Source organism: Dermacentor andersoni, chromosome 8 (genome assembly GCF_023375885.2).
Source record: "Dermacentor andersoni chromosome 8, qqDerAnde1_hic_scaffold, whole genome shotgun sequence".
In the NCBI taxonomy this organism is placed as follows: domain Eukaryota; kingdom Metazoa; phylum Arthropoda; class Arachnida; order Ixodida; family Ixodidae; genus Dermacentor; species Dermacentor andersoni.
In genome coordinates, this window is record NC_092821.1 from 137,736,134 (window position 1) to 137,743,192 (window position 7,059).

The following is a 7,059-nucleotide window of genomic DNA, read 5'->3' on the forward strand; positions in this document are numbered from 1 at the left end:
AAATTGAACCTTGTGACTTCCTAAACTACATCCATTTGACTTCTGTGAGTATGGTGAGCATGGTAGGAGCAACTCGTCATGGACATCAGACGCCTATGCAACACAGCCTGCGATCTGTATCACAGAGTTGTGCTGAAGTGGTTACCAGTCCACTGCGGAATACGTGGCAACGTCCACGCTAACCATGCTGACGAAGTTGTACACGCCTCTTCGACAGAAATGGTCCAGATACCTTTATCGAGAAAAGATGCGCCGACACTGGTATCTGCACACGCTTGGCGTTTCTCGCGATCGCTGTGGAGAGATGCTGGCCATCAGTACGGACACTCACACAAAATTGATCCGTCGTGTGCGTTTTACCTGCCGCGACGCCTCTATATAAACAAGACCGAAATTGCCTACACAGTATCAGACACAGCGTGACCTACGCGAACTGCAAGCGCAAGATTCAACTGAGGGACTGGCCCATGTGCTATGAATGTAATGCCCCTGATTAACTGCAACATGTTCGCTGTGACTGCTGTCGCTATGCGTCAGAGCGATAGACATTGAAGGCGGCAATTCGCCCTAAATGGGTCTCAAGCTTTAAACGGCGGCGCATTCTAGGCTCATGGTGAAGCACCCCCTGCGCGTTTCAGCCGCGAAAGAGCTGGTGACGTTCTTGCGGACCACAAGCCTTGGACACAAAAACTAGAAAACAAATGGCAACCGATACGCACGCACCCTTAATATTTACCGGGCATATCGTAGTTCCACGTAGATCCAATGGCACCAGCAACAATAAAAAGGACACATTTGCGTGCGCTGACGCTGTTTTCACAACACTCCTGTATCTTCTGAGCGGCCCTGTGGATGCTCATTGGTTTATTTCATATCCGTAAAGAAAATAGAAACAAAAATTTACAACAAGCACAAGTTGCTACCGATGGCAATCGCATTTTGCGTAATAACAATTTCTCTGGTTAAACAATCTTGAACGAATACTTGCATTTTATACAACATCATGTAAACAAACTGAACTGGCAGGCAATAACTCATAACTAGGCAGTATTAGGTGAGCTCTTCTGCGTAGTATTCCCTGGACTGGGTGCCAAGACGTGTGAAACATTCTTCTTAAAATCTGTAGCGTGTTTCTTCAGCTCCAGTGGGAGTTCGCTGCACGAAGATTCTCGTTGAATTCTTCTCAAAGCTGTTGTCCGTGTCCAGGTGTTATTTTGGGGCTCTAACTGCGATGAGAGAGCACATAGTTGTTTGTATTGCTCCGAAAGTTCTGAAGATAAACACATCAGATAGTCCGAACACGCATACAGAATAAAACAACGCATTGGCCAAGGTAAATATTACTTTTGCAGCCCTTTGAGACCATTGAAGGGTAAGCGAGAAGTCGAATTATTTTTTGAGTGTAAAGCAGGTTCTTATTTCTTGCTGTTATTCTGATAAAGAGTGGCTATGGATGCTAGTACAAGAAAAAATACCAAATGAAACGTTCATAAAAGAGCGTTATTGAAAATCAAAATAGTTTAATGCTGCAAAATTTAGCTATTTCAGTTTATATGTGGGATCTACGTACTATGCATAGAATTACTTTAGTTTGAAGAGACTGCAATCTATAGACTACATTATAGTTAGTTAACAGTGTCACTTTCAGTATGGCGCAGACACCACCTACTTACTTAAAGGTCTTCATAATGATACCTGCTTGTTTCTTTGAGTGGCATAATTAATCTTTAAGAAACTACAGTAGCACTGTTCATACTCTGCACTTTGTCGTGTTTGTATAATATGCTTTACTGATGTAAATATTTCGCTGTGCTAAGAAAAACAATGTGGCCAGTTTACTTGTAAAGTTGTTTTCTTTTCAATGTGATTGGCAGAATATTTCACTCTTATTCAGCTTGTATTCTAAATAGCTAGAAAATGTCCCTGTACTTTCACAAAACTTACCTTCAAGTTATGCAGTGCCGTGCTCAAATATGTAGTTTGTAAACAATTAAATATGCGCACATTCTTGACAAGTTAAATAAAACCAGTCATTTCAAGAGTACGATGTCTCTTTAGAGCTTTTACACTAGTCATTGAATAAGGGAAAACATTTTGTGTATGGAAGCCAAGGTATGTCAAGGATGCAAATAATTAGAAAATATTTAAACCAGGCAATTGGGCTGCTTCAGAACATTGCTTGGTGCCATGCACCATAAATTATTAGCTTAACTTTACGAAAGGCGAAAGTCACCAGCACTGCATGATCAATAAAACAACCCATTGATTTATTCGGAGTGCTGAATCTACCATTTCTTAACAGATATTGTTAGTTTCTTCCCCCAAGTTTGTTTTGTTTCCCGCAACTACACTTGATCGTTAAGCTTAGGGTCAATGAAGGCGCAACCTGTTGAGTTGAAATTAAGGAAATTGTCGGGTTGAAGGTTTTGAGAAGCTGTAACTTCATGATTACCGCATGTAGTTACAATGCGAATGGAAGAAAAAGGCAATACACACGACTACAGATATAATTATTATAGGTGCAGCACGTTGCGCCTATTGCGTTTCTATGCGTATTCTTGGGTTGTGTTCCGTTCTGGTATTCCAGCTCAAACTTTCTGAAATAAGCAGCGTGTTCCAGTTGTAATTATAAGATATATTGTGCAGGGATTTCCTTTATATTTCAACATTTGTTCTAGCAAACACTGCCGCAGAGCACATTGCACGCCCCGTCTACAAGCATGAACTTCCCGTTAGGCAAATATTGGCCACTGGTCCTTAAAAAGCACGTACATAAAAACATTTAGTGTCATTACGGGTGCCTGCGTACTACAGAATTTATTCTAAGACTTTCTAGGACTAATAAAGGAAGTTTCCTAGATGTGTGCTGGACGCGGTCTGTGATCATCGGCAGCTCGTGTGCCTCATTCAGCACTCTTGGTGAATAACCTGACAAATGGAAGCCCCATTCACGAAATCACTGCTATTTAGGGAAAAGTAAAAAATCCTTACAATCGCACTGTTGGGTACTTATTGTAGTGCTGACAGACAGACAGACAGACAGACAGACAGACAGACAGACAGACAGACAGACAGACAGACAGACAGACAGACAGACAGACAGACAGACAGACAGACAGACAGACAGACAGGCAGGCAGGCAGACAGACAGACAGACAGACAGACAGACAGACAGACAGACAGACAGACGGACGGACGGACGGACGGACGGACGGACGGACGGACGGACGGACGGACAGACAGACAGACAGACAGACAGACAGACAGTGTCCCCTGCGCACCCGGGTCATCTTTTAACGACAGTGTGAATTAAACACATAAAGAACGACCTAGAAGAAATGAAACATGTAAGCAACGTCCTCTGAAATCCTTATGAAAGAAGCTTATGAAACACATAAGCAACGTCCTAGAAGTTAGAGGATCGGGAACCTTCGATGGGGTGATCATTACTGCGAAAGCAAAAATCAATAAAGCCCAGTGGTCATTGACGGAGCGGTAATGTCTCAGCGCCCAAGGGTAGTGGTCGTCGAAGCTTCTCTAAACGCACGAATTTATTCAAGGATCCTCTCCAGAAACGAAGCCTCGCAACATCTCTGTCCAAGGATATATTTCTTCAGTCTTGATTACCACGCATGATAGGCATTATATCGTTAAGTATTTTTTTTGTGCCTAGACTCCTTCAAACGTATATTACGGTATATGCATCGAACGAAAAGCTGAAAATTGTTTTATCCATGTTCATTCCCTGCGAGCACATTATCTTAATAACGAACGGTGAAGGTCAATGCCATTTGAGAAAAACGGGTTTATTTCCAAAATACTTTCAAAGAACAGGTTTGGAAGTGCTGACAAACAAGGAATGCGTGAATAATCTAGCCATAACTATACGTATGCGCCAGGCATTACGATAGATATGATGTGGAAAAGTTACAGATACAAAAAAAATGTCTTCATTTGATTTATTTATTTCATTTTACAATACTGCCGCTCTCAGCCGAGAGCACAGCAGACGATTTCTAACGTATGAAACATCCGTCGCGGCTCGGCGATGTAAAATTTGATACAGACGCTTCCGACGGCTAAATCTCGCGTTATATTTAACGCGAACCGGATGGAAGCTGGTATAGCGTTAAGAAACTGGAATGCGTGCACAGCATAGAAAGTTACAAAAAAAGATAATAAGTGTTTCCATAACGTAAGTGATAAAATAAACGGAATACAGGAGATCTATCTACAAATTGAGCATTACGGTAGTGCGTCAAGATCACCTTTCTATTACTTATACAGAAACCAAAAACGAGTGGGTGAAGGAACGGCCCAACAATGCACTTTCGATCGCAGCTTTATTACCAAACCTGCTGGTGTTACGCTTGAGAATGTAGTATTATATTTCTAAACAATAAAAGAATGCTACTTTCCTTCATGTATCCTGTGCCTGTCTAGATGTATTTTGCAATCGTAAACCACCTGTGATGAAAATTCCTACTTTTCTGAGCGAAATATCAAGGTGGTAAGCTAAAGAACTGGGAGGGGGGGGGGGGGTATTCTGTAAGAGGTCACCTAGTGGACTGTCCATTTCGGCCGCTGCTGAATGGATGCAGCTGTACGAGCGAGGAGGAGACGAGCGGCCCCAGCCAATCAGCAGCGGCGGAACTGGACAGTCGACTAGGTGGACTCCTACACAATACCTCCCCTGATGTGCGATTTATTGAGGGTATTGGTTTTTGCACAGTAGCCAATTCTTTTACTTTCTATACAAGCAAAAACAGTGCAGTTACGCTGCGTATGGTTCAATTTATATCACAAAATTACCCTTCAACAATTTTCTCCAAGTCTAAAAATTGCTCGCACTCGTCTCCATGGTGTCACAGGGTGGTGAGCAGGCTCCCAGAGTTATTTTCATTGTTCGATATGCCTTTCAGGCGCCCTGCGCAAATCTCGGAAGTTCCCGTTTAAAATGAGGCACCACGTGTAGTTGCTTCTGTTAATTTGTTTCGAGTCCTTCACATACGGACGCAACTGAAAATGGCTATGAAACATTTCAAAAATCTTGTTTAAAAGAGTTATAAACTACGGCTCAAGTTCATTTAAGGAGAATTATCGTGGTGCACACTATCTTATAGTGGCTCCATGTTTGCTTGTTCACGAGCTAAATGATCGCGCTTCTCATCTTGCGTTACGTAAGGGCTAGTGCGGCGCATCCCTAGCTATTCTACTCTGGAGATCCGTAGCTATCCCGACCCTGCGAAAGCGGATGTACATCGACGCTTTTGAAAACCACCACTACAACTGCTTAGCCCCCCCCCCCCCTATATGCACTCCTTTATTGTTTAAGAGTAATGCTAGTAATGGCAATGGATAGTAATGGCTGTAATTGAATAATGGTAATTTTTAAGCACGCTTCCGCACATGGCGGTGCTGCCACAACATTGAAGCCAGTTGTTAGGCTTGTTCTTTTACGTGCGAAAGGCTAGTGACGTCACTCACCACGTCGCAACCTTCCGTCGGCGCAGCAGCTTGCGCATCAGCAATCGTTACCGGAAAACATACGCGAGGAGCAATACGTGCCCCGCATTGTTATCCGGAGCGCCTTATCACAAACTACGTGGCTCGGTTGATTGTTTCGTGCTTGTTTTTCGGCGAATCGTATGGCTGTTTTGTATGTTGTGTGCGTGATTCCAAAGAATGCATGCACCGTTCGCTTCACCTCGCTGAGTGCATGAAGCCTGGGAATTACGGGGCGAACCAACCACCGTTCCTGTCCCAGCACTGCCGCTGAGATCGGCCCTCACCTTTGCTGACCGACGCGGACTCGAAAAATGTCGACCAATTAGAGGCTAGCAGCTTCACTGCTAAATATATACAGTTGACTGCTTAGGTTAGAAGCAGCAACGCAAATCAGCGTTCCGGCGCATGCCGTTTTGCGATTGACCATAATCGCCTCCTCAATCCGCCTTACGTGAAATAGAGGACGGCCACTTGGCGAGTTCACGGATTTGCAATAAAGAAAGTGTCTCGACTTTATGAAACAAGATTACAAGTCAAGCTATGGGCAGCGTGTTTCGCAATGGTTATGTCGGTAAATACGAGAACAAAAAATACGTACGCCATATGCGCCTAGTGCTAGCTCCTCGAGGTTTCCGTTGCCCGCCGGCAGGTGCTACTCCTCGCTGTCCCCCACGGGAACATTCAAGCTTAACTGCATCGACTCCTTGTTGAGCTGTGGACAGAAGGGTCAATACGGTCAAAATGACCAAGATGTTCCACGCGTGAATCTTTGCCATAGCTTTCGTACACACAAGAACTAGTGTCAGAGCCTGCAGGAAGATTACCTTGAATACTTCGCTAGACAATGCTACGCAATCGATAATAAAAAAAAAATCTTACGTTTTTGTCCTTCCTCCTCTTTCGAAGCATGCTTTTGCTTGCATCGCCCGCGATTGAACCCTCATTTTAATATTCATTTTGTGGATTGGAGATAGTTTTGAATTCCTGGGCTGGACCGCTTAGGCTATTGTACTTAGAATAGTTCGTGAAGGATAATGCCTGTAAAGAAAGGATTCCCAAATGCATAGCTTTTCGAGAACTGAAGGCACAAAGAGAGACTATACGAGGGTTTTAATGATCATGAAGTGTGAGTGCATTGTTCTCTACGTATAGATAGCGAATATTCATGCGAACTCGAGACAATTCTCTTTGGCGGCTTTGCAATGCGTATTTTCGGCAAGAACATTTTCCTTCGCATCGTACCGTGTCTGCCTTCACCGACTTTTTTTTTACGTGTGAGATATCTACAGTTCGCATATGCACAGGTGGCAGTGATGGCTACTAAGTACTTAGCCTTGATGGTGTGCCAGTAACCCTTGCGAGGGGTTTTTGTACAAATATAGCACCGCAAGAATAATGAAAGAAAACGTCTTTAAGGATGCTTCACCACAGCTGGAAAGACCGGCGAGAGCATTAAACTGATCGTGGTCAATCCTAAGCCACCTTTTGCCTACCAAACTTTACGTGAACTTAGCTTCACCGGGCGGGTGGTCGCAGGCGTAGAGCCCCTTT

General features: G+C 43.7%; 1 long non-coding RNA gene across 1 annotated transcript; it reads right to left on the reverse strand.

Annotated features, from left to right (window-relative positions):
* Positions 1-834: 834 nt before the first annotated feature.
* LOC140213020 (uncharacterized) lies at positions 835-6,488 on the reverse strand. The gene is made up of 2 exons (XR_011889958.1): positions 6,107-6,488; positions 835-1,226 (listed from the first exon to the last, which is right to left on the reverse strand). It is a non-coding gene; the product is annotated as an uncharacterized lncRNA (long non-coding RNA).
* Between the last annotated feature and the right edge of the window lie 571 nt (positions 6,489-7,059).